The sequence below is a fragment of the Ochotona curzoniae genome, unplaced genomic scaffold (assembly GCF_017591425.1).
Source record: "Ochotona curzoniae isolate NIBS_2020 unplaced genomic scaffold, NIBS_Ocur_1.0 contig_2688, whole genome shotgun sequence".
Taxonomy (NCBI): Eukaryota; Metazoa; Chordata; class Mammalia; order Lagomorpha; family Ochotonidae; genus Ochotona; species Ochotona curzoniae.
This window is the reverse complement of record NW_024465553.1, coordinates 23,476,372-23,502,869: the sequence shown is the minus strand read 5'-3', so window position 1 is coordinate 23,502,869 and position 26,498 is coordinate 23,476,372. Positions and strand designations below refer to the sequence as shown.

Sequence of the window (26,498 nt, the reverse complement as noted above, 5' to 3'; positions counted from 1 at the left end):
ATATTTGCTGGTTCATTCCACATCCAGTCATTGCAAGAGCTGGGCCTGGCCCACACCAGGAGCCAGGGACTCCGTCTGGGCTTCTCACTAAACGTGTGAGACCGTGGACTGGAGAACCATCACTGCTGATTTCCAAGCTGTGCATTAGCAGGAAGTAGATCCAAAGTGGAGGTGGAGCTTAAGCCCAGACACTGGGATACCAGCGTCCCAAGTGGAAACTCTGCATGCTGCACCACAATCCTAACTCCGCAGTCTTCATTTTCTGTTTTGTGTTTATTTTGCTGGACTCGTGGACTCCCAGGAAAGGAGAGCTCCATCTCCTTCTCCCTGCCATCGTCACACGGGAGAAGATGTACAACACCTTTCTTCTGGAGTGTCTGTGCTGAATGAATGCATTAGTATGTAAACTGTGGCGTCCACGTTTTTAAAATTTAAGTAAGCTTTATATTTATGTAAATATATATATAATTTATAAAGATATAATTATATTATATAATATGTAGTATAGTGTTATATTATTACATATTATAGAATATATTATAATATAGAAATAATATATAAAAATATATAAATATATAATTTATAATTGAACAAGTGCAAAATTTCCATTATACTCTTTTGTGTCCTGTGTCTTTACCAGAATTGCTTAATACTTTCTGAAGTTTTTTGATCGATTCTTAGAGATTTTCTGTACAGATAATCAAGTTATCTAAAGATTTAAGAAAACTGCAGATAAATTAATTTTACTTCTTCCTTTCCAATTAGTATATTTCTCCTATCCTCTCTTTTAAAAAAATAGTTAATAAATTAATTTGAGGTTTATCTGTTGGTTTACTTTCCAATTCCAGTGGCTGTGTCAGGTGTTGGGCTGGGTCCAGGAGCTGGGAACTCAGTCTAGCTCTTTCCACGTGGTTGGCAGGAAATCAGATACTGGGATCATGCCTGATACTTTCGATGGTCTGCATTGTCAGGAGGCTGCAATTGGGTGTCAGAGCCAGGAGTCACATACAGGCACTTCAGTGTGGAGGATAGGTTTCTGAACTGTGGTCCTAACTGCTAGACTAAGTGCCTGTCCGTTTTCATATTCTCCTCCTTTATTCCATTAGCAAGGAAGTTAATGTGAGGGGAAGTTAAGTGTAGTGCTTGATGTAAATTTCTGTTAGATTTTCTTTATTAAGTTGGGGAAGTTCTCTTTCTAGTTTATGGAGACTTTTTAATAATGAAGCTATTAGATTTTTTTAAAAAGATTTATTTATTTATTTGAAAGAGTTAGAGAGCGAGCGGGAGAGGAACAGATGGACAGAAAGGTCTTCCATCCCCTGATGGCCACAAGGACCAAAGCTGAGCCAGGCTGGAGCCGGGAATCAAGAGCCTAATCCAGTGTCCTGGTGGCAGGGGCCCAGATGCTTGGGTAATGTGCTGCCTTTCCCAGGCCATTAGCAGGGAACTGCATTGAAGTGGGTCGTGTGGGGAAAGAACCAGCGAACATCACTGCTGGCAGGGTTACAAGTGACTTTACCCACTATGCCACAGTATTGGCTCCCAGTTTAATTATATGTATTTTTAAAAATCTCTTGATATGATTGTTTTGATTTTTCCTTTCTAGTTTACATTAAGTTATTTCAGATGTTGAATTTGCCTTATATACTTGGAATAAATCTCAACTTGGGTGTGGTCTGTGATTTGAGTATGTAATATTTTCTTTGTGTTTATGTTCATGAGAGTGATTAATATATGGTTTTCCTGTCTTGTAATGCTGTTGCTTAGTCTTGGTATTTTGCTAATACTGACTTCAGAGAATGAGTTAGGAAGTACTTTCTTTGATTTTTTTTTTTTTGAAACAGTTTTTATAGAAAACTGTTATCATTTGTTTCTGTAATCTTTGGCAGAAATCACCAGTGAATAATCTGAGTGGCTTTTGGAAGATCATTTATTTGATCTCTTTTATTGACATAAACCTATATAGGTGATCTATTTATTTTTGTTTGAGTTTTGATAGATGGTGTATTTGAAGGATTTGGTCCATTTTATTTAAGTAATCTGATTTATCGGTATAAAATCAACTTTTAGCTTTGATTTTCTCTTGTGGTTTCAATTTCACTGATTTCTGCTCCGTAAATAATAGTAGCTTCATTATTTCTTAGGCTCACTAGAAATTTTTCATCTTCTCTTCTCTTGTGGTTTTTAAAGGAGGCAGCTTAGATTCTTTTATTTTTTTAAAATAAAATATTCCTTCACTCTTACACATCCCCTTGTAGGAACTGTTATGTTACATTTCACTCATTTTGATGTTTTATGTTCATTTTCATTTAGTTCAATATACTTTTTTTAATTTCTTAAAATTTATTTGACCTGTGTAAGTATGTTGTTTATTCTCCAAATATTTTTCAGATTTTCCAAATGTCATTTTGCTACCGATTTAATTCCTGTATGATCTGAAAGCTTGCTTTGTGTGGTTCTGTTAAATTCAGTAAGGTTTGTTTTATGGCTCTGAATGTAGCATTTTAGTGCAGTGTTTACTATTAAAAGCATGTGCATCTGTTGCTGGATGCAGTCTTCTATAAATGTCAGTTAGATTTAGTTGGTTTATGCTGTTGTCAGTCTTACAATAGCTGTACTGATTTTCTGCCTCCCTTAGTAACTGAAAGTGGATGTTGAAGTCTTCTAACAGTGAATTCATGTATTTCTTCTCGCAGTCCTAAGAGCTTTTACTTAATATATTTGGACACTTTGTTGATGGTTGAGGATATGTAAGGAAAGCTAAATCTTGAGCATTGTCCCTTTACTATTATGTAGTTTCTCTTTTTTGCTGATGGTTTTTCTGCTCTGTTTGAATTTAATATTAGTTTTGCTGTTAGGTTTTATTGCTGGTCTGATTTCTGCTCTGTTTGAATTTAATGTAGCTATTCCAGCTTTCATTTGCTTAGGTTGAACATGGTGTTATCTCCTTCTGTCCCTTTTTCTCATCTGTCTGTGCGTTTGGATAGACTCTCCATGTCTATATAGCTATGTCTAAATAGAGGGAAGTTATGGATAACACAAAACTGAGTCTTGTCTTTTGAGCTGCTCTTGTGATCTGTGTGTTTTAATTGGTGTATTTAGACTACAGTTTAAAAATAACTTGATATTTGGATTAAAACTACTGTATTCATTTATAATTTTTTATAAGTTCATTGCCCTTGGTTTTTTTGTCTCCCACATTGTTTCTGTCTTCTCTTTGAGCATTTTACATTATTCTATTTCTCTCCTGTCTTAGTGGGTCAATTATACACATTAAAATTGATTTACTGGTTGTGCATGGTTTCCAGTTATACATTTAAGTTAACCCAAGTTCATGTCAAATAATACTAACTACTTTGTTTGTAATGTAAGTACCTTAAGAGTATTCTCACTTCCTCTCTCCCATTCCATATAATTACTGTCTTGTTTTGACTTTTCTGTAAAGTGTAGTCACCACATACATTATTGTTACATATTGAACATCCGTCATCTAGAAATCTGATATCCCAAATACTCCAAAATCTGAAACTTTATGTGTGTAGTCATGATGCCACAGTGGAAAATTCCATTGCTGGCCTCTTGTGATGGGCACACAGTGTAGGCACCTGAAAGTGTGTACAGTTACCTCCAGGCTATGTGGACTAGGTGTGGGTGAAATGTAAATGAGTTTTATATTTAGACTTGGATTCCTTCACCAAGACGTCTTATTATGTGTGAACAAATAGTCCAGAATCTGAAAGAATATGAACACTTCTGGGTCTAAGCATTTTGGGAAAAGAATACTTAACCTGTATTATTATTTTGAGCCAGTCGTTATTTTAGATATGTTAAGAGTAAGGGAGAGAAAGCATTAAATTTTACCTTTATTCCTGCTCTGTGCTTCCTGCCTTTCTCTGCATAATACAAATTTTGACCTATGTAATTTTCCCTCTCCATGAAGAACTTCTGTTAACATTTCTTGGATGTCAGGTCTGCTGGCTTTTCTTTCTCTAAGTCTTCATCTGAGAGGGTTGATGTTTCTTCATCATTTTTTTAAAAGTTTATTTATTCAAAGGCAGAATGACAGAGAGTGAGAGAAAGATCACCAAATATTGGTTCAGTCTCCGAGAGCTCACAACAGCTGTGCACACTGAAAGCAGGCGCCGGTGCATTCCAGCTGGACCTCCCGCATGGGTGTCGGGAGCCCAGTGCTTGTGCCATCACCTGCCGCTTCTCAGAGTTCACACTGGCTGCAAGTTAGACCCAAAGCGGAGTACCTGGGACTGGGACGGCATTCCAGTGCCTGGGTTTAACCTTCCCTGCCACAGTCCTGCCCCCCTAAACTGTGTTTTTGCCTTTTCAGTGCCTTGTGATTTTTACTGTTGTTTTTGTTTATAGTCAGACGTGGTGTTTCAGGCAAGAGGAACTAAGGTAAATGGGCCTTTAATGTTATATATATATGTGTGTGTGTGTGTGTGTATATATATATATATTTGTTGTTTTTTTTCCGGTTAGGTCAAGTTTGCTCATTCTTCGCTGTAGCTGTGGTATTTATCAGAAGTCAGAGTTTCTTCTACTACACTTGTTTTTATCTGACCTGTTGTCTCTGGGTTTTTGTAGGAAATCCTTAAATAGGATCTGTGGTTTTGGTTCTCTCCGTTGTAATCCCCTGTTGTGCAGGAGCTGTGGTGATATGGTATGGGGAGAAGGGTTTGCAGAAGGTTCCTTAGTCCTGTGCTAAAATCTCAGACTTCAGTGATTTCAGGTGGGGTATTTCTTCCCAGGTCAAATGATAGAAAGTGCTTGGTTCACTCCTCAAAAGGCTGTATGGTGTGGAGCTGAGGTGATCTGAAGCCAGGAGCCAGGAACTTCTTCCAGGTCTCCCACCTGGGTACAGAGTGCCACTGGGACATGAACTGGCACTTATATGGAATATCGGCACTTGCAGACAAAGAATTAGCCAATTGAACCATTGCACCAGCCCCTAAATGGAATCTTTAGCACAGTGCTGTAAATTGTATAATGGCCCAGTAAATGTAGCTATTTACTAGTTTAAATATAACTAGTATGTATATATATGCACACCTATTAACTAGTATATATATACACAACTAGTATATATACACACAATATATATACACTATGTATGCTATAGTATATATACTCTATATACACACATATATACTGTATGTATATATAACTAGTGCATATATATGTGTAAACTATTTGCTATTATTGTTAGCTAAATCAGAAGGCATGGGTATTGGAGACGGAATATCTTGGGATCACCTTGAGCTAATTCTGTATACTAAGAAACACTTATCCCTGCAGTTATTTTGGATTGTTTTAACTTTAGCCAAATACCTATGATAGTCAGTTTTTATGTGAAGCTATTTCAAGTCTTCATGGAAAACATGCATCATATTTTGGTTCCATTTTCCATGAGCTTTTTGAAGAACATCTATATAGAAAGAAAGTCCATGGAGAGACCTTATTCTGGATGTGCCTTTCTAATCTTTAGCTGTTCTTCAAGTTCTTACAGTGTTGCTAGTTTTTTCTTCTCCTTTTTTTTTTAATATTCACCTTTTTTTATTTGAAAAGCAGTTTTACCAAGGGAACAGTAGAGACAGAGGAATTGGACCTTTCTCCGTTGCTTTCTTAGGCTGCAAGCAGTGTTGGACAGGAAGTGGAGCCGCTAGGACAGGAATCTATGTCTATAGCTGATGCTGATGCTAGCAGACTGGGGATTAGTCTACCACCATGCTGGCCCCCAATTTTTCTTTTTAAAAGAGTGTTCGCATTGTAAAACAGCAGGTTGCAGAAGAAATGGGCTGTAGGTAAATTTCTTTAAAAAAATTTTATCTATTTGAAAATTACATACAGAGAGAGGGACAGGCGACAGGCAGCGGGAGAGAGATACAGACAGAGATAGAATGAAAGCTCTTCCATCTGGTGGGTCACTCCCTAAATGGCCACAATATCTGGGGCTTGGGCCAGGTCAAAGCCAGGAGCCAGGAGCTTCTTCCAACGTCTCCCATGTGGGTGCAGGGGCCAAGGACTTGGGCAATCTTCTGCTGTTCCCAGCCGCAATAGCAAGAAGCAACAATTTCAGAAGTGGGGCAGCTAGGCTTCTCACAGATGCCTGTAAGAAATGCCAGCATTATAGACAGCAAACTTATTACACTGTAACGATGGCCCCTCTAAGCATATTTCTTAATTTGTAAGGGGATATAGGTTGATTGGGTTTCAACTTTAATGTAAGCAAATTGTACAGCAAGAGTTGACGAGGGAAACCCTTCTCCCAGATTCTCCAACTTCTAGGGTGATTAAGTTTGGCTCACTTGGCACAGTTGCAGTAATCTGATGGAGCCATAGTGTTAGGGAAACATGCTGGGAATTCCTGCTTCCTTCCCCTCCCCCCAGTGGGTTCTATTTATGAGTACAAGGTGTTTTGTTTGAAATGTTGAAGGCATTCGTGAGGGCAGCAGGAAAGCACAAGCCTAATGTAGCTGAAACATCTCTTGTTTTGTTTTTGGGCCTAAGATGTGGATTCTAGGACTAGAAAGATGTTGCAATTGAAGCCTCCCAATTTTGTAATAGTCAACTTCTTGAAAGTTTTGAGTTTTGCTCCCCCCCCTTTTTTTTGGCAATACAGTTGTGAAACTCATTCACAATTATGGAAAGCTTTGTATGAATGGTTAATATTCTAGAAAAAGAAATTTCCATCCTCTAATCCAGATAATATCTTGCTTGCAGGTTTTAGAACAATACTGTTAACTGTGTTTAGGTTTTGAGTTGCTATTTTGAGGAAATTGTGTAGAAGGATAATAAATGTAATTTTTAAATCCGAAAGATCTTCAGAAAGTTTTTGGAAATATTATTATGAAAAATGATTTATGGCTTTTTTTTTTGCTAGCACAATAAAGCATTTTATTTGAAAGAGAGAGATTGATTTCTTATCCTGCTTCACTTCCCAAATGTCTGCAAGAAGCAAGGCTGTGGTAGGCCAAAATGTGAACCCCAGAAATCAGTTCAAGTTCTCCTCTGTTGGTGCTGGGGCGAAAGGAATTGCACCGTTCTTTTCTGCCCTTTCAGACAAAGTGGAAGCTGGATCAGAAGTGAAGCAGCCAGGACATTAATTGGTACCCAAATGGAATCCTGGCATCATAGGTTGATCCTAGCCTACTATGCTTTGGTGCCAGCTCCTAAATAATAAAAGGATTTTAAATTAAAATTTCTCCTATGCTTTATTTTTGAAATAATTCCTTCAAAGATACTGCTTCCATTTGAATGAGTCATAAAAACTGCTGAGCTTTGGCATGCCCTCCCTCAAAGCTATATTACGTTAATTCTGATGCTTTCATAGAAGGATCTGACATCATCTTTAACAAATTGGCAAGGAGGGTAACGAAATTTGCCAAACATTGATTAGGCTTGTGAAATGATAAACAACAGTATTAATGCTATTATCAATGCCTGTTCCAGTGCAAATAAAAGTAAATACTCAATGAAATCCCTTTAAGAAGAATACTTGGGGTTGGCACTGTAGCTCAGTAGGCTAGTCCTCTGGCTCGTCCTGTTGGCATTCCATATGGGTGCTAGTTCTTGTCCCCCATTTTCTGCTTCTGATCTAACTCCCTCCTTGTGGGTTGGGAAAGCACTGGGGAATGGCTTAAGTCCTGGGGACACTGCACCCACATGTTGGAGACCAAGAAGAAGTTCCTGGCTTCAGATTGGTTCAGCTCTGGCCATTTTGCCCATTTGGGGAGCCAACCAGTGGATAGGAGTTCTCTTTCTCTCTCTTTTTTCTCTCTCTATTTCTACTTGTCTCTGTGAATTTACCTTTCAAATAAAAAAAAACACAAATCTCTTTAAAAAGAGAGTAAATACTCTCAAGTTAGTACTATATATTCTCAGTCAGCAGTGGTAGGATTATTTGATATATCCAGGTTGTGAACTCTTATGATTCTATGTATTCTATTCAGTGCTTAGCTTGTAGGAATTACTCAGTAGATATGAGTGATAAATAGCATACAGTTTTTTAGGCTTGGAAGGTCAAAGAAGGTAGGGAAACAGGTACAGGTGTTAGAGGATTGCTTGGCATGTTGATTGTTAAAGAAAGGCTCTCCTGTAGGCTGGTGCTGTGTGTAGGATAATGCTTGTCGCATTGGACTGTCTGTGTAAAATTCTAAATCAGGCGTTCACTCTGTATTTGAAGTGCTGTGTGAACTAAAGGGACTGGTGGCAGCCTTGTTGAATGATCTAGAACATTGCTTCAGTGCATATAGGTGATATTGACAGTAATTTTCTTCTGGTTTTAAGGATTCAGATAGTTGCAATTCTAAACACACAAGTTCTCAGAATTTTTAGATTTGTACTGATGAAATAATTTTGAATCTGTTGTATTGAAAAGCCCCACTGTACATAGTTTTTACTTGATTGTATTTTTAAATGTTATTTTAGTCTAGGGTTAGCTCTGAATTTGTAAGATAAATTAAAGGGAATATTTGAGATTGGTATCTAGAAGTTATTACAGTGTTAATAATTTTTGAATTGGGAGACCACCAACCTGGGGGAACTCCAGGTTTTTATGTTCTTACTTAGGCAAACCTTTATGCGTCAGAAATCACCAACTAGCCTCTAACTAGAGTCTTACACTCTAACTAATCAATGGTGTTTTTCTTTTTGCCTTCCTTCCATGTTCTGCCTGTGAAAAGATCTTTGCCCCTGATGCTGATTCAGAACTTCTGAACTTTTTCTGGAGAAGTGCCACCCAATCCATAAATTCATGAGTCCATGAAGTGTCACCCAATCCATGTCCTTGTTCGGAGTAACTGTTCGATTTTCTCTCTTTTTCTCTTTTTCTTTTCCCCCAGAGAGTTGTTGGGGTAGAAGGGAGGCAGGTGGGGACTGGGAAGGAGGAGTGCGTTATTCCATCCACTGGTTTATTCCCCAGTAGCAGCAAGGGCTGGAGCTACACTGGTCAGAAGCCAGAAGCCAGGGGCTTCTTCCTAGTCGCCTGTGTGGGTTCGGGGCTCATGGATTTGGATCATCTTCCACTGCTTTCTTAGGTGTGTTAGCAGGAAACTGGATTACAAGCGGAATATGTGGGACTTCAAACTGGTGCTCATGTGGAGTGCCAGTATAGCAGGTTGAGGCTTAATGCTACACCATGGCATCAGCTCTTCAAGTTTTTCTCTTTACAACAGAGACAACAAAAAATCTGTTAAATTAGCTTTTGAATATGATAGTGAAATTTCCTTTTGAGGCTTTTACTAACAGTGTTTTAGGAGTATGATGTCTTTTAAATCATTCTCTTTAGTTTTTAATGTATTTTAATTAAACATAACATGTTGTCTGTATAGTATGCCAGGTTCTTGAAAGTTGCTAAATGGATGTTCATTCACTGAGGTATAGTTCCTCAGTTGGATAAGAATCATAAAAATTCCTGAGGAGCTTGTAACACTAGATATCTGACACATTTATGTGAACATAATCAGTGATTCTGGTATGTTTACGTGTGTACAGGCATATACACAGCACATTGTGTCTCATTTTTTCTCAGCATTAACTTATTGAAGTAGACATACTGACCCAACCAGTTTATTTTTGAGGTTCTTAGTTTATTTTTAAGAATTTATTTAGGGAACGGCCGCGGCCGAGGCGCCCCTCGCCGCCCCCTCCGCCCCCTCCGCCAGCCGAGGCCGCCGGCGCGCGCGGCCGGAGCCGTTCCCCGACGGGCAGCGGGGCGCTCGGCCGGCGCGTCTGGGCTCAGCTCGGCCACGCAGCCGTCCCCAAGTCCTCCCGGATCTTGAGGCGTATGGAACCTCAAGGTCTTTGTGGAAATGGAAACCAAAAAATTGATTGGTAAACCGCTTCAACCAGCAAGACCTGTTCGTCATCTGGCTTCTTCCCCAGTGTAAGACGAATGGAATGCAAACTTTTTCTCAAGGTCTTACTGAACAGCAGCAACATCAGTCTCCAGTTAAAAAAGAGAGAATTAAATACAGCAGAGATTTCCTGTTGAAGCTCTCAAGTGTTTCCATCTGCAGAAAAAAACCAGATTTTCTGCCTGATCATCCCATTGTACTTAAAAAACCAGAAAACAACCAAAGTTTTAACTAGTGCTTTAAGAACAGATGAATTTGAAGATAAAGAATTATTTGTTTTATATTTTGGACACCTGCAAATGAAGTGGATCTAGTAGCAATAAATATAATGGACTGTGACAATTCATTTTATTTTTAATTTTGATGGTTGGCTATTTGGTTTCTCCTAAAATGAGAAAGATATTTTACACTATAAAGAATTTTCTAATCAATTTCAGCTTTGCAGGCAGTTTCCTGCATAAATTGCGAAGTAACACTGGAAAATAGGAATTTGGTTAGTGAACTGGGAAGATTGTAATTTGCATGCTACTTGCAACATTTGTGCTTCATCACTTGTAATAATGGAATGGACATGTAAGCTGTAAAGATTCTCAAATATAAAGCATTTGCTACAATGTAAAAAAAAAAAAAAAAAAAAAAAAAAGAATTTATTTAGAAATAAATCACATTTGGAAACTTTTCACTAATATGACACACCTAACTTTTTCTCATATTTTCTTTAATAGTGGATATTAGGAGAGGTTTTTCTATTTCTCAGTTGATGAAAATAATTTGTTATTTTAATTATTTCTTTGATGCAATATTTTTATTTTTCATAATTTGTTTGATATTTGTATTTGCTCCCTCTCAGATTACTCATGTTTGTAACAATTTAAATTAAAAAATTGTGGTAACTATATATAACACAGAGCGACCTTAACTGGTTTTGAAGTATGCATATATCTCCGTGATAGTAAGTGCAATCATGCTCTTGTGTAGACATTGCCAACATTCATCCACAGAACTTTTTTTCTGGTAAAGCTAAAACATCCTTAAAGGAATGGTGTAGCAGCCAACAAGGTAATCCTGTCCTGTAGTGCCGCTTGTGTTCCAGCTAGTCCACTTCTGACCCAGCTCCTGCTTGCGGCCTGGAACGCAGTGGAGAATGGCCCAAGTCCTGCCCCATGTGGGAGACGTGGAAGAAGCTCCTGGCTTCCAACTTCAGAGTTCTGGTTGTTGCGTCCATTTGGGGAGTGAACCAAAGGGTGGATGGAAGGCCTCTGTCTCTGCTTCTTTCTGTAAAATGTGCATTTCAAATAAAAATAAGTAAATCTTAAAAAGCCCAAATCTATGCCCTTTAAGTAATGACTCCTAAACTCTCCTCTCCCTCTCTGCTGGCAACCTCCACCTTGCTTTCAGCCTCTCTGAGTTTCAGTTTTCGGAGTCCATTCTATTAGTGGAATCATCCAGCATTTGTCTTTCAATGACTGACCTACTCATTTAACATAATTCTTCAAGTTTCTTCTGTGTCCTATCACTTGTCAATACTTCGTTCCTTTGTTAAGGGCTGCATGGTGTTCCTTTGGTTTACCTGTTAATCTGCCAGTAAGCACTTGGTTTTCTTCCACCTTCTTAGTTGTTACACTGCTGTCAGAGGTGTTTAGATATCTCTTTGAGTTCTTGTTTTTCAGATGAGTGTGTTTGCAGAAGTGGAATTTCTAAATTATCTGGTGATTTTATTGTAAATTTTCCTGAGGAAATGTTGCGCTGTATTCCACAGTGGCATCTTTTGCTGTGATGGTCTGTCTCAGCCCTAAGGAATATTGATTGACTGCTACTGTACAAGTTCTTTCTGTTTTTCATTAGTTAATTGGTTGCTTCTCCAGCCCTGTTTTGGCTAGTGAGTTTTCTCTTTTAACAGTACCATAATGCTTATCTCTCTTTATTAGCTGAGCAATTCCATGGGAAGAAATCAAACTTGTTTGAAAGGCAGGGGAGAAGGGGGCGGGGGGGGGGGGGAGGAAGGGGGAGGGGAAAGGAAGGGGGAGGGGAAAGGAAGGGGGAGGGGAAAGGAAGAGGGAGAGGAAAGGAAGGGGGTGGGAGGATGCTTGGCTCCACCTGCTTCACTCCCTAAATGCGCGCAGGCAGGGCTGGTGCAGGCTGAAGCCGGACACCTGCTCCCCGGTGTACGTGGCAGTGACTCAGCTGAGCTGAGACATCCACCTGCTCCCTCCCAGGTTGGTACTAGGAGGGAGCTGAAGTCTGGCGGCAGTCAGGACTCAGCACAGCCGTGGCATGCAGGGGGCATGAGTGGCATCTTCACCGTATACCAGTTTGCCTTTTCTCCAATCCATTTGAGAAACAGTCTGTAAACTATCCGTCCCAAAGCCTGCTGAGATTTTGGTTTGAACTGCATAGTCATCGTACCGACGCTGAGGCTTAGGCCTCACCAGGAAGGTACCTCCATTTGTTTGTTTCCGTTCCCTTCAGTGGATTTTGTGGTTTTCAGTGTACTGATCTTTTCCTCATTTTGTTCAGTTATCCCTAAGTATTTTATGTTTTTTATGTTTTACTTTAGAATCAATTTCCAGTTACTCATTGTTGATATGTGAATGCAAATGTTTTTATATATTCTGCAATGTTACTAATCTCAATGGTTCTAGTTACACTTTTTTTTTTTTCTTTTTCCTGCCAGACATTGTTAGCTACCACTGCTAGTGGAGTGTTGACTAGAAATAGTGAGAGCAACTGTCTGAGTCACAGATCTAACCTTAGGGAGAAAGGTTTGCTTCTTTCACAATTAAGTAGAATGTTAACTGTAGGGTTTTTTTTTTTTTTTTTTTAAGATTTACTTATTTTTACTGGAAAGTCAGATATACAGAGAGCAGGAGAGAAAGAGAGGAAGATCTTCTGTCCTCTGATTTACTTCCCAAGCGGTCACAGTGGCCGGAGCTGAGCCGAGCCAAAGCCAGGAGCGTTTTCTGGGTCTCCCACGCAGGTGCAGGGCTTCAAGGCTTTGGGCCGTCCTCGTTTCCCAGGCCACAAGCAGGGAGCTGGATGGGAAGTGGAGCAGCTGGGATTAGAACCTACTCTTTATTCAAGTTTACTCCTCTTTTGCATATTTAATTTGTTAAGTTTAGTGTATTTTGCATCTCATCCACTGTAGTTTTCGCATCTAGAAGTTTGTTTTAGACCTTTTATGTGTGCTCCATGTATCTACTATTTTGAATGTGTGAAATACACAAAGTTGATGTAAAAAAAGGTTTTGCCTGCTGATTCTAGTGTCTGCATTACTTCTGGGTTAGTTTTAGTCAGTTGATATATTTTCCTGCCTCCTTGCATGGCACATAATCTTAATTGGATGGTAGACACTTAATTGTAACTTTTTTGGGTACTATCTATTTCAATATTATCAGAAATATTTTTGAGCTTTTGTTCTGGGGTTTAGTTTAGTTATTTGGAGACAGTTTGAGGTATGCTTTCTTTTTCCTTTCTTGTTTTTAATTTAATAGGGGCGGTGTAGCGCAGTGCTCATTCTGGGCTAGTTATTTCTTACAACTGAGGCATCTTCCTCAGTACTCTATTCAGCGTCCCAGGAATGAAGAGCATTTTCAGTCTCAAGGGAGTACAGGTACTGTCCTCAACAAGCTTGGTTGTTAGGCACTATTCTAATTCTTGAGATGGTTCTTTCCCCACCTCCAGTGGCCCTCACATGATTGGGCTAACCAGTGCCCTGTGGAGTAGTTGGGGTTTTTCTTTCTGTGTCGTTTCTCTGGTACTTGCTTCTGGAATGTCTGTCCAAGAGGCTGTGGACTCTTAGCTTTTCTGCTTCATCAGCTTAGGTGAGTTCATCATTGTGATTGCTTTCCCGTGCTATACCCAGTCTGTGGATTGGTAAGCCGAGTTGAACATAGGACTTAGGTTTTGTTTTCTCTGTCTGTAATCACTGTTCTTTGTTGTTTGAGGTCCAGTTTCTTGAAAACTGCTGTTTCCTATATTTCATCTGTTCCTTTTGTTGTTTCAACTGAGAGGACAGATATATTATCCTGTTACTGCATCCTGACCTTTTTAAAATTTTTAATCTTTCAAAGTTTTTTTTAACTTCATAAAGATCTTTATTTATTCTATTTGGAAATGCCAATCGTTTATGAAAAGAGAGAGAGAGAATCTTCCCATCCTCTGATTCACTTCTCAAATGGCCCAAAGGCCGTAGCTGTGCTGGTCTAAAGCTAGGAGCCGGGAGCTTCTTCCAGGTCTCCGATATGGGCACAGGGCTCAAAGACATGGACCATATTTTGCTGCTTTTAGAACATTAGCAGGGAGTTGGATTAGAGTGGAGCAGCTGGCACTCAGAAGAGAGGCCAGCTCTGCAAGATGGCAGCTTAAGATACTATGCCACAGTGCTGGCTCCCACAGGTTTTTTGTTTGTTTGTTTGTTCTGTTCCAAAAACAAACAAACAAAAAACCCAAAAAGATAATATTTGGAGCAGCACAATGTGGCTTGTGAGTTTAGTTGAGTAGAAAATATGGCCTGGGCTTAATTGTGTTTTAAATCCTGTGTTTGCCACTTGGTAATTGAATAATTTCTTAAACTTAGTTTCAGATTTCTCATCTGCAGAATGAACATAGGAATATTTGTTACAAGTGTTGTAATGAGCATTAAATAGAATCAGTTACACAAAACAATAATAATATATTCATGTGCTTACTAAATGCTTGTTTTTTCTTATTTAAAGATTTATTTTTATTTATCTGAATGACAGTGGCAGGAAGAGGAAGAGACGGAGATGCTTTAAGTTCTGATTTGCTCCTGCAATTGGCCTCCACAGCTGGGACTTGACCAGGATGAGGCCAGGACTGAAACTGGCACTCTGATACGGTGGTTTAACCTTCTCTGTGGTGCCACTGGTCCCTGTTGTTCTTTATTCTGTTGCATGTGGCTCTAATGATTATGTGTATGCTTATTGTCAGAGTGCTTATAATTATTTTGAAATGAAGGAAGAATCGTGTTGATGTGTTGGCATTTGGAATTTTTAGTTTGGAGGAAAATCAAACCAGAGTATTGTTAGTATAAGATTACATTAAAAAATGCTGGGCGTGAGAAAGCTCTGAATGTCAGTTCAGTGTTGGGATGTTTTTTAAATAGGTCTTTAGCAAGGGGGGGGGGTGCAATCAATATTCAGCTGGTTTGTAGAATTGTTGGTAAAGGATGGCTCCTACAGGAGGTAATTTGTTTTGCAGGTAGGGTACCACTGGGCACTTGGGATTTTATTGTGGGGTTGAGAAGCAGCTGTGGGGGACACAGACACGAGAGGGCCAGTGTAAACTCAGGTTTTCTATCGTTGATCCTTGAAATCTTTACTCTCCACTCCCATTTTCTTATCCTTCAGGAAGAGCCTATTTTCTTAATCATAATTTTGAACTCCTCTGGCTCTTGATTTCAGAAGGCAGTGTCTTTGTGGAATTTAGAAGGGCAAGAAATTATTTTCTGGTGCTGGAAAGTTGTTTCAGTGTTTGCAGTCCTACCTTTGTAGAGCTTTGGTTCCTGCTGTGTGTGGGCTCTGTAGTTCGGCAGAGAGAGGAAATAGTTACATGTGATAATGACAAGTTGCAAAGTAGACCTTGCTGGAAGGGAGATTTGAATAGGGCTTTGCAGTAGCTATTTTAGTTGATGACACATGTTTAACTTAAATTGCAATTGACTTTTTCATTTTACCTCATCCTTCTGTGATGATCCTAGTACAAGTCAAATGAGATCAGTTTTGATCCTTTGGTGTGCAAGCTTTGGTTTGTGCAGCCAGCTTTGGGGGCTCACCTGTGCTTTTCAGGGTGCTCAGCTGGTCTCTTAGGTCTTCCTAATGTGAGTTTCCAGCAGCTGCTACTTAACACTGTTCACTCGAGTTTGGTGAGTTGTTGCTTGTGTTCCGTATAAGTTTTTTTTTTTTTTTTTGCCTTTATTGGGTACTATTTGATTACACAAGCTGATATCCTGTAAATATAATTTGTCTTTGAAATTATACTATCCTTATCCTCTTAGAATACAAAGATGTTATTGTCTGCTGTTTTGCCTGTTGCTCTCTGGCTTCCTGTGCTTGCTTAATTTCTCATTTAAATATCAGGCTTTCTTAATTATTGTCTGTGGAAGATTTTGGCCTGTTTACATAAAGGAACACATAAATATTTGGTCACCATGTTTATGATTGTTGGGACATTTTTTTCCCCAATGTTTTGGAATATGGTAAAAGACAAGTTTTTCATTCTTTCCAATGTAACTTAACTGTACACTTTGTATATTTTTAAACTAACCTGAACAGAAAAAAAAATAGTAATATTTGCTATGTTTGTTTGGATTTATTAACTGTGACTGTGGAAGGTATGTCTGACTGAGCGCTGAGTATGTCATATAGCCAATGTTTTAGTACTCTCATGTATTAGTTTTCAATAAAAATGTTATTTTTTTCTGCTAGAGAATATTAGAGAATAACTTTATTTAAAACTAATTCACTGGCAAGAACTTTTTCTTCATAATATGTTTCTTTGCCCCTTAAATCTCATTCTCTTCTGCTTGTAGCATTTAGTACAGGAAGTAAATGTTCATTGATTTGACTTTTCTTTAATTTCCTGGAAAATATATTTTTTTAGTCTCTATGTGTTAAATTTTTGGGATATTTTATGCTTTTTTATCTTCTCTCAAGAAAATATTTTCACCTATTCTTTTGTTATTTTTATAGAAACTCTTCTTTAGAAAGAATTACTTACCATTTATTTGGAAGTTCGAGTTAGAGGGAGAGATGGAGAGTTCTTTTGTCCACTTGTGTTCTCCACATAGCTGCAGTGGCCAGAGCTGGGTCAGACTGAAGCTTCATTTGGGCTTCTGCTGGATGAAGGGTCCCAGACAACTGGGTCTTAGCACGAGTTTAGATGGGACATGGGGCAGCAGAAACACAAACAGGGGCCCACATGGGGTACAGGTGACACCTTTGCTATCTAAACCATGGTGCTGGCCCCTAGACATTCTTGTTGTTTTCAAGTAGACATAAAGAGTGCAATTAAAAAATTGTAACCATTGAGGGCAATTTTAAAATTTATATAGCTGGGACCCGTTGGCGTGGCCTAGTGGCTATAGTCCTTGCCTTGAATGGTCCAGGATCCCATATGGGTGCCGGTTCTAATCCCGGCAACTCCACTTCCCATCCAGCTCCCTGCTTGTGGCCTGGGAAAGCAGTCGAGGATAGCCCAAAGCTTTGGGACCCTGCACCCGTGTGGGATACCCGGAAGAGGCTCCTGGATCCTGGCTTCAGATCGGCATAGCATCGGTTACTTGGGGAGTGAATCATCAGATGGAAGATCTTCCTCTCTGTCTGTCCTCCTCTCTGTATATCTGACTTTGTAATAAAAATAAATAAATAAATCTTTTTAAAAATTAAAAAAATAAAATTTATATACCTGTTATTTTAAAATAAGTTCTTAAGATTTGTGATTTTTTTAAAAAAGAATTATCACCCCTTTGAATAAAGTTACCCAGGGAATTAGCTTAGATGCTAAGTGTAACTTAGATATATCACAAAAATGTACCTTAAAATGTTGTAGCTTCCTGTTCATGCTTAATACAAGTTTTTGCAGGAAATGTACTTTTAGGGATCATATGTGGAATGTTACAAAAAAGGGTTTTATGTGTTATTTGCTGCATATAAGTTACTTGAGTCAATATTTCTTTTATAACTACATAAAATTAATGCTATGGCAAGGGAAAAAACCCGTTCCTTTCTATGTTAGTGCTGAATATTAAAGGTTTTTCTGCACTTTTTCTTCAAAAAATACTAAAAACTCCAAAACGAATAGAAACTGAAAACGTTTCTTTCAGTCATGCAAGAGTATTTATCTATTACTTTCAGGTTAAAAACAACAGATTATTAATAAATTATACAATTGAAAATGTCTTTTAGCTCTGAAGGAGCCAGATGCTTTAATTCATTAAACCTGTGCGTGCTTGTCCTTATCCTTGTAAAAATGGAGTTAAGCAGTTCAAAGAAAAGTTTTAGAGCAGCTGTAATTACACCTGCAGATTTAGTCAAACTAGAGGTTTTAAAAAGTCCTGCAGTACCGTTTTGCAACTCTTTCCCCACCACAGATAACCCAAATTTAGCTGCAAAGGTTTGGGTGGGTTCAGGATTCCCCCGGACCTGAGTGACATGTGCTAAACGCACATGTGAGGGTTGCGTGGGCCTTTTATTAAGGCTTCCAGAACCTTTTTGTTTTCATTGTGCTCTACGTACAGTTAAGTGATTCTGTCACCTTCTGTTTGCATTGAACTTTTTAGATAATGCATGCATTTCATAGAGGTTAGTAATTTTTTATCAAGGCCCAGTCATCTGCTAAAGTTATTTTGAGGCTTAATAAATTTCAAAAAAATTTGAATTAGTGTTGGTATTGTTAAAAGTTGGTTGGAAATAGTTCACTGTTTTTTAAGAAAGATTTCTTCAAGTTTTACTCTAGTAGGACTATCTAAAAACAAATTTGACAGATCTTTTAATGTTTCGAACAGAATTCATTATCATAAACCAAAATCTATGGAAAACTGTGGCTGAGTGCAAGATTTGGAACAAGTTTCCTTTTCTTAATTACCATCCCTTTGCAGGTGCTATTTTCAGTCATGGGTGCAAGAGCATCACTTTAACTTTAACCATAGTTTCACAGCGTTGTCTTTCTAGAATTTGGTTTAAAAATGCATAGTCACACAAAGAAAGAAATATGAAATCTTTTAGTAAACCAACAGTTTTTTCAAAGATTTATTTTTATTTGAACGGGAGGTTCACAGAAGTACAGATAAAGTCTTCCATTCTCTAATTCACTCTGCAAATGGCCACAGTGACCAGAGCTGAGCTTCCAGAGCCAGGAGCCTCCTCTGGGTCTCCCACGCAGGTGTAGGGTCCCAAGGCTTTGGGCCATCCCTCACTGCTTTCCCAGGCCACAAGCAGGAAGCTGGATGGGAAGTGGAACAACTAGGACATGAAGGACAGGAACTGATACCCACAGGGGTTGCTGGCAGCTTGGGGTGGAGGATTAGCCTGTTAAGTCAAGACGCCCGCTCCAGTAAACCAACAATTTAACACTTTCAGTAGTTAGAAGACCAAGTGAAACACTTATACTTGTGAAGCACTATGTTAAAAGTGAAAGGGTACAAAGATTCAAAAAGTTCATGGGAAAAATGGAATTAAAGTTTTGTTTTGATGTAACAAAGTTTTGAAATCCTTATATAGGCTTTTCATAATACGTGCTTGTCATGAATGTTTTAAAATTAAGAAATTTTTAGTTTCTTTAAGATCTTTTTAAAGATTCCGTTGCTTGCATGGATTTCAACAATTTTTTGCACTAATGTTTTAGCTCAATTTTTTTTTCTGTGAGTTTTTTGAATTGCTTCTGTAGAGCATGATTCTTAAAGTGCTGTGGGTGGAGAAAATACATACATTGAAATAATAAATACGTTATTATATGGTGAATAAACTTGAGTTCAAATCAGTAGCCTGAGGAATTCTTTAGATCATGAAGAAATTCCCAAAATTTATTACATTCAAGGAAATAGATTGAGAGATATGGCATGACTTACCCTAAAAGTCATTGACTAAATCATAGACTTATAGGGCATTCTAAGTACAAACTTGCCACAACACTAGGTAACCGGTTCATTTTTCTTTTATAATCTTGTACAGTTGCTAATATTGAATGTTTGCTTATTGCAAGTACTTTCCTGGAGAAGCTACTGGTCCTTTACTCCTAAGTCTAATGGGAATATCATCAGTGTGGAATTTTACATAAAATAGGTTACATTTTGAGAGGATAAAATTGGACAGAAACCATTTCAGAAAATACTGACAAATTCAGATGATTAATAAAATACATTTATTAATACTGAGTAAAGAAAGTGTATTTGTAAAAATTGCTTAATTCTTTTAAAAGATTTATTCTTATTGGAAAGGCAGATATACAGAAAGGAAGAGAGACAGAGAGGAAGATCTTCCATCCACTGATTCACTCCCCAAGTGACTGCAAAGGCTGGTGCTGTACCAATCTGAAGGCATGAGCCAGGAGCGAGGAGCTTCTTTCTGGGTCTCCCACACGGGTGCAGGGTCCCAAGGCTTTGGGCCATCCTCGACTGCTTTCCCAGGCCACAAGCAGGGAGCTGGATGGGAGGTGGAGCTGCCAGGATTAGAATCGGCACATGCAAGACCAGGACTTTAGCCATTGAGCTACTGTGCTGAGCCCCAAATTACTTAATTTTCAAAACTTGTATTATGAGGGAAGATAGCAAGGAAAATTTGAGAGAGGGAAATTTTAATGATGAAGGTTTAGCTAATCAATAAGAACAAGGAATTTATCAGAGTAAAATTGTTAGGAAGAAAAACGAGACTTTAAGAATATGAAAGAAATACTGAAACGTAAAAGGCAGGTTTGTGTCCTTCTGCCTGCTGGTCCTCTGAGGACCTCTGGAGTGATGTGGTGTGGTGTGGAGTGGTGTGTGGTGTGGTGTGGTGTGGTGTGGTGTGGTGTGGTTCTGTGAACTTCTGCTTTTGCTTCCTGTGAACAGAAAGGTCTTAGACTGAAAGTTTACTGGTTGAGATATGTAAGAGTGAATAATTTTGAATTAGTTATTTGGACTTGTCAGCTTTAGTTACTTAATAAAAAAAAGAGATGTCTTTGAAACAATTAGGAGTTTTTGAGACAATCAATTGAAGTCATGTGGAAGTATTTCGAAAACTAAAGTGCTTCACAAGCAGTTTTTACCCACCTACGGGTTACAGCTGTGGATTCAGTCCAGTGTTGGAGATATTTGAGTATCGATATGTTAGAAGCTGTGTTGTAGATTTTAGAATCCAGGTGGATATAATGGTTATCTTTTGTAAAGCAGAAGCAACAGCTATTAGATTTATTTGTGTTACAATAGAAGTTTTCTGGGCAGGTTAGTAGGATATGGGATACTCTTTGATCATTAGTAACTTCTGTCTTCAAGGTGTACCTTTAGAGATACACTAATATTTAATTCTGGGATGATCTCCATGGCCATTACCCAGAAGACTTGTAGAAATGTGAACTTTTGGATTTGTCCTCGAAAACTGGATTCTGATGCAGAGTTCCTAATCACGGGGCCTGGACTCTGCCTTTTTATAAGTGTAATCTGGATTGTTATTCATCTTTTTAACTTAGTCTTCCTGATGACTAGAAATGATTGTTGAGTTTGAAATAGTTGGTTCTTCTTTGCTAAAATAAACTTCCCATTTATTGATGATAGTTATTTTGTGTTAAGATTTTTATGTTTGACATGATAAATATGTTCCTATGTTGTATGAGTAGAAGAGATAGTGATATTTACTTACTTAGTATTTAGTAACTCACCTATTGGCTATATTATTTTTTCATAAATAAATTTTAGCTCAAATGTTCAAATAATGTAGTGTCTGAATTGGATGGGAAAGGAGCGCAGATGGAGAAAATGTTGTTAGAAAGACAAGTGCAGAGGGAATGGGAGTGATGATTTTCTGTTGCTAACTAAAACATTAAAAAATCCCCCAAACCTGATATGTCTAATATGAATAGCTAGAAACTGGTGGAACTTTTCAAGGAGTTTTGGTTTGGGTCATTGTCTTAGTCATGGTGGTGAGTCCCGTCTGGTGTGCTTGCCCGCCTGGCTGCTGGGCCTTGCCCAGGAAGAACACTTTTCTTTGGTGTGTTGCCTGTTGTGACTCCTTGAGAAGCCTTACTACTTTTTAGGAAATCTGGGTGCTTCCTGATGGTGTTTCTACATGGACCTTACCTTATTTAGAGTCTTAAGGAAAATTTCACTCGGAATCACCTCAAGTCATAGTTTTAAATTTAAGTGTTTGGAGAGCTACTTTTCAGTGACCTTTAATATTTGTGTCTTTAGATCCCAGATATTTTTTGACTCTAAAATTCACTTTAATAATTGTTACAGAGTAAGCCACTCTGTTGTTAATATCTAGAGTTTTGTCCATTCTCAGAATCTCTGCCACAAGGGCTTGGTCATTGTTAATGACAAAATATTGTACATCTCTCCTGTGTTTGGGCTCAATATAAGCTAAAATGTCTTAAAATGCTGTGCTTTTATATAAAATAATTTTATTTGATTATTTTATTTAAATAAATGTAAAATAATTTTACGTATTGTAAACTCAATCTATTTGCCAGTATAGTAGTATTATCTATAGCTGGGATTGTGGCTGGCTATCATACTATTTAGAATTCACATAAATTGTTAAAATTTTTAGTAGATTTTTTTACTGACAGCCTGCCTGACATCAAAAGTCTTCCACAACATTTTCAGTATCTGTTTCTGGGTACTAAACAAAGGGAGATTTTTGCTTCTAAAATGACAGGTGGAAGGAGGGTTAACATTTTTGGAGATTGGGAACGTAGAATACAGAGAAGAAAAACTTAGATTAAATTTACATTATTTCTATTCATCTTGAAAAATAATTATAGGTGCATGTACTTCCTGTTTTTGAAGGTGTTAGAAGTAATTAAGGGCTGAATTAAGAAGGCCCTGGGGAGATTTAAGATGGGATTTTGGTTACCTAACAAATATAGAAAACAAGATGACTAGTACTAATATTTTTTCTTTACAGTGGTCTTCTGCAATATTGGTGTTTTTATCATTCACCCTAAAAATATTGATGGTGTTGGAGTTCTGAGTACCTCCTCAATTATTGTCCTCGCTGTCAGATGCAATCATGTCATTATTGTAACTCTGAGTTTTTTTTTTTTTTTAAGCTAGAGATGTACTGGTTTCTCTGTCTTAGGTCAGTATCAGTAATTACATTTTTCTTCTAGATGTTTTCCTAATGCTTTGGTGTTACTGGTTTTAGTTTCTGATAGTATAGATTCTTTAACATATCGTCTGAATTCAAGTCTCATGATTGTCATTTATGAGCTCTGTGAACTGGAACAAGTTATTTATGTAATATCTCATCTTATTCATGTAACACGTATTAGAAGACACCTACTTCGTGAATATTATTGAAAATTAATTGTTGAAATTTTTAAAAAGATTTATTTTATTGGTAAGACAGATATACGGAGGCTGGTTAGTTATCAAGAGCCTAGGTTACCTCGCTGGTTCCTGTAATTTTTCTTTTGTTTTTACAAAGGCTGTCTGTGAATGTCAAACAATATTTTTGGTTTGAATTTCATACTAATAGTATTTTCCCCCTTCACCATTTCATGTACTTAAACTATGTTATCAAGACATGGGGTCTTACCTTGAATGAAGCAAGTGGAAGTCATTCCTTTTTATTTTTAAGGGTTTACTTATTTGAATGGCACAATGAAAGAGAAAGAAGGATGGAGGGGCAGGGGAGGGTAAGAAAGAGAGAAAGAGAGAGAGAGAGAATGAGAATGAGTATCTTGTGGCCACTCCCCAGTGACTGCAGTGTCCAGGGCTGAAGCCGAGCCAAGGTCTTACTCTGGGACTGCGTCTCGGTCTCTCTCGTGCATGGCAGAGCCTCTAGCACGTGGGCTGTCCTGTGATGTTTGCAGGGAACTGAATCTTCAGTGGAGTTGGCTTTCCAGGTGAGCACTTGACATGCTATGACGCAGTGCTGGCCCCAATGATAATGTGGTTAAACTGCGAAAAAACTCAAATCTACCAAATTGTAAATTACTCTTTACGTTGGGATCTTCCTTTATCAGGCCTCAGGATTAATAATAAAAAAAACCCGTTTGTTTAGTTGAATGGTTCATAACCCTCATATTTCCTCCCACTCAGTAGAGCTTTTCTTTTTTTTTTATATAAACCCAGATTTTCAAAAGTTCTAGCTATTTTTGTTTTGCTAATACATGTTACTCTTAATTTTTTCCCCTTCACTCTTTTTTTTTTCTTTTAAGGATTTATTTATTTTGATTGGAAAGTCAGATTTACAGAGAGAGGGAGAGTCTAAAGATCTTCCATCCATTGGTTCACTTCCTAAATAGCTGCGATGGCCAGAGCTGAGCTGATCTGAAACCAGTAGCCAGGAGCTTATTCTGGGTCTCCTATACAGGTACAGCGTCCCAAAGCTTTAGGCCGTCTTCGACTGATTCCCAGGTCACAACTAGATGGGAAGTGGAACAGCTGGGATACGAACTGGTGCCCATATGGGATCCTGGTGCATGCAAGGCAAGGACTTTAGCAACTAGGCTATCATGCTGGGCCCATTCCCTTCACTCTTAATATTTTTAATTCAGGTTGCAAATATGGAAACAATTAGTGTTTTAATCAGCTAGGGTGAGAGAGTTAAAGTAGAAGTTAAAGATTCAGGGGATTCCTGCAGAAGGGTGAAAAGAAGATCTTCATTTTAGGATCATAAAGAATATATTTTGATTGGCATGTGGAGACCCTTGCCTGCACATAACCATCCATATCTGAATATTTATAGAAGATAATCTGTCAAAATTACTGTTATTTTAATTTGCTAAGCTTGGCTGATTGCCGCAGTTGGATGTTGGTTGAATTCTAGATGAGAAACTGTAAATACGTTTTGATGTGAAATACGCTTTTTGTCCTTGAAGCTGTTTGAATACTCTGCCTCTCTTGTCTGTTTTAGCTATGGGACCTTTTTATGTTACACAACATTTTGTGTTCCTTTGTAGGGAAAATTTAAAATAGGATGATAACTGTAAATATTTTTTTTTTTGAAAATGAAATATATTAACATTTAGTAATCAGGAGTTGTTTAGATATTTTAAACTATTTGTCCAGTGTTTGCTTCCAAAGAGTTGTCCCTGGAGAGTCAAATTTAGGACTCTGTTTCTCATTTGAATGGTTTTGTGTGATATAAATTGTTTCCTTTTAAAAACAAATAACTTATGTAGTTCTAATAACTAACATTACCTTTAAATCCTATTTTGAACAGGTAATAATTTTAGTGGTGCAGATTCAAGCAATAATACATTCCTTTGGCAATATCCCGTGGTTTGGTCAGCTCTTTATATTCTGGGGGAAGGAAGGTAAGTGATTTTTCGCAATAATATTGAAATAACTTTGGTAATAAATCAACTTTTTTTTTGAAAGCTAAAAATCCTTTTCAGTCAGAGTCTCTTTACCCAGAAAATAGCATATTCATTTAGGATGTTTTCATTATTCCTCAAAGCATCCTACTGAAGTGACGTTTCCCCTTTGGAGGTGACACAGTGACTGTGCAGGTCACGTAACGGTTACTTTAGGTTGCGTCTGTTAGGCTGTGTTGGTCCTTACATAGTCATTTGATACCTGAATAGTTTGTTTTTATGTGTGTAACTACATTTTGATTTTTCTATTTACTTTTGATGTTTCCATTTTTTTCTCTCAAGACACGGCTGAACTTAACTTTTTGATTATTGCTTTCGCTACAAACTCTGTCAAGTATTAAGTGTGAATTTATTGAGATATCGACTTTGTTTCAGTCAGGGTCAGTTGCTTCAGGTATGTGGAAATATCACTAGTTTATTTTTAATAAGTTAAAATAAAACTTCTCTTTTACAGTATGTTTTCCTGTATTTCAGACACATCATTCCTTATTCTTGCTTGACAAACTTTTTTTTGTAGATGAATCTTTTCTTCTAGAAGTTCTTATGAAATCTCACTTTTTATAATTTTTTGCATCCCGTTGCCATCTTGAAGTCATTTTCCGTGTTTATCATCCTAATTCCCTGTTACCTTCCTGGAAATGTTTACATTTTGAACTCTCTTAGCTGTAGAATTTCTTGGAGTGGGAGATGACCCACTGATTGATTCCTCAGATGCCAGATGCTTGTCAATGCTCAAGTCCAGGAATGCTGTTCACATTTCTCTATTGCCAGAAACCTGATGACTTGAGCCACCTTTTACCTCCGGGCCCTGCATTAGCAGTAATTCTGAATCAGAAGCCAGAGCCAGAGCTGGACCGCAAACCCATTGTTTATGGGCATTGCATCTTGACCTGTAGGCTAAATGCCCATCCTGAATACCAAAATGATTACTAATTCCTTAAGATGCTAATTCCTCATTTTGTAATGATTCAGCATGTTTGAATATATGTAACATATATATGACATATATGTAAAGTGTGATATGTCATAATCATGTGCACATAATCCCAAAGTAAGAAGAGATAAAGGAACTGAAGACCTTATTGCCACAGTGGTCAGCAGGCAGTTAATACCAGACATCAAATCATACAATGCAGGAAGATGGTGGAACATTAAACAGGGTGAATACCACCCCACAAAGGCCCTACACAAAGGCGCCATTTGTAAGCATATCACAGTTAAACTGCAGAATATCAGTGATACAGAAAGTGTCATGAAAGTAGTCATGGGCATTAGCACACATTAGAGGAACAAGTGCAATAACTGTCATCTAGCTTTTTCTTAGAAACCTTTGGAATGCAACAGAAGGACAGTGGAATAAAATGTATAAGAGTTGAGAGGAAAAAACCAGCACCTAGGATTCTGTATCATACAAAATTATGCTTTAAAAGTAGAGCAGAAGTAGACTCTCTCAGACAAAATGGCTAAAATGTATTGACCTTTAACATTGTTTGCAAGAGAAAAAGAAGTTCTTTAAGAGAAGAAAATTATTTAGGTCAGAAACTTCAATCTATGTTATAAAAAGGCAAAAGCAATAGAGAAGGAATATAAACG

The 26,498-nt window shown here is 37.9% G+C and overlaps 1 protein-coding gene and 1 pseudogene across 3 annotated transcripts in view; both read left to right on the top strand.

Annotated features, from left to right (window-relative positions):
- FUT8 (fucosyltransferase 8) overlaps window positions 1-26,498 on the top strand; it is a 131,726-nt gene that overhangs the window by 29,778 nt on the left and 75,450 nt on the right. For both annotated transcript variants that reach the window (XM_040975437.1, XM_040975438.1), the window contains one exon: window positions 24,752-24,845. The gene's annotated coding sequence lies outside the window, so the exon portion shown is untranslated. The remainder of the gene's footprint in view (window positions 1-24,751; window positions 24,846-26,498) is intronic.
- On the top strand, window positions 9,825-10,496 carry LOC121153032 (annotated as a pseudogene). The gene has a single exon (XR_005883332.1). The product of XR_005883332.1 is annotated as an uncharacterized protein C8orf88-like (transcript).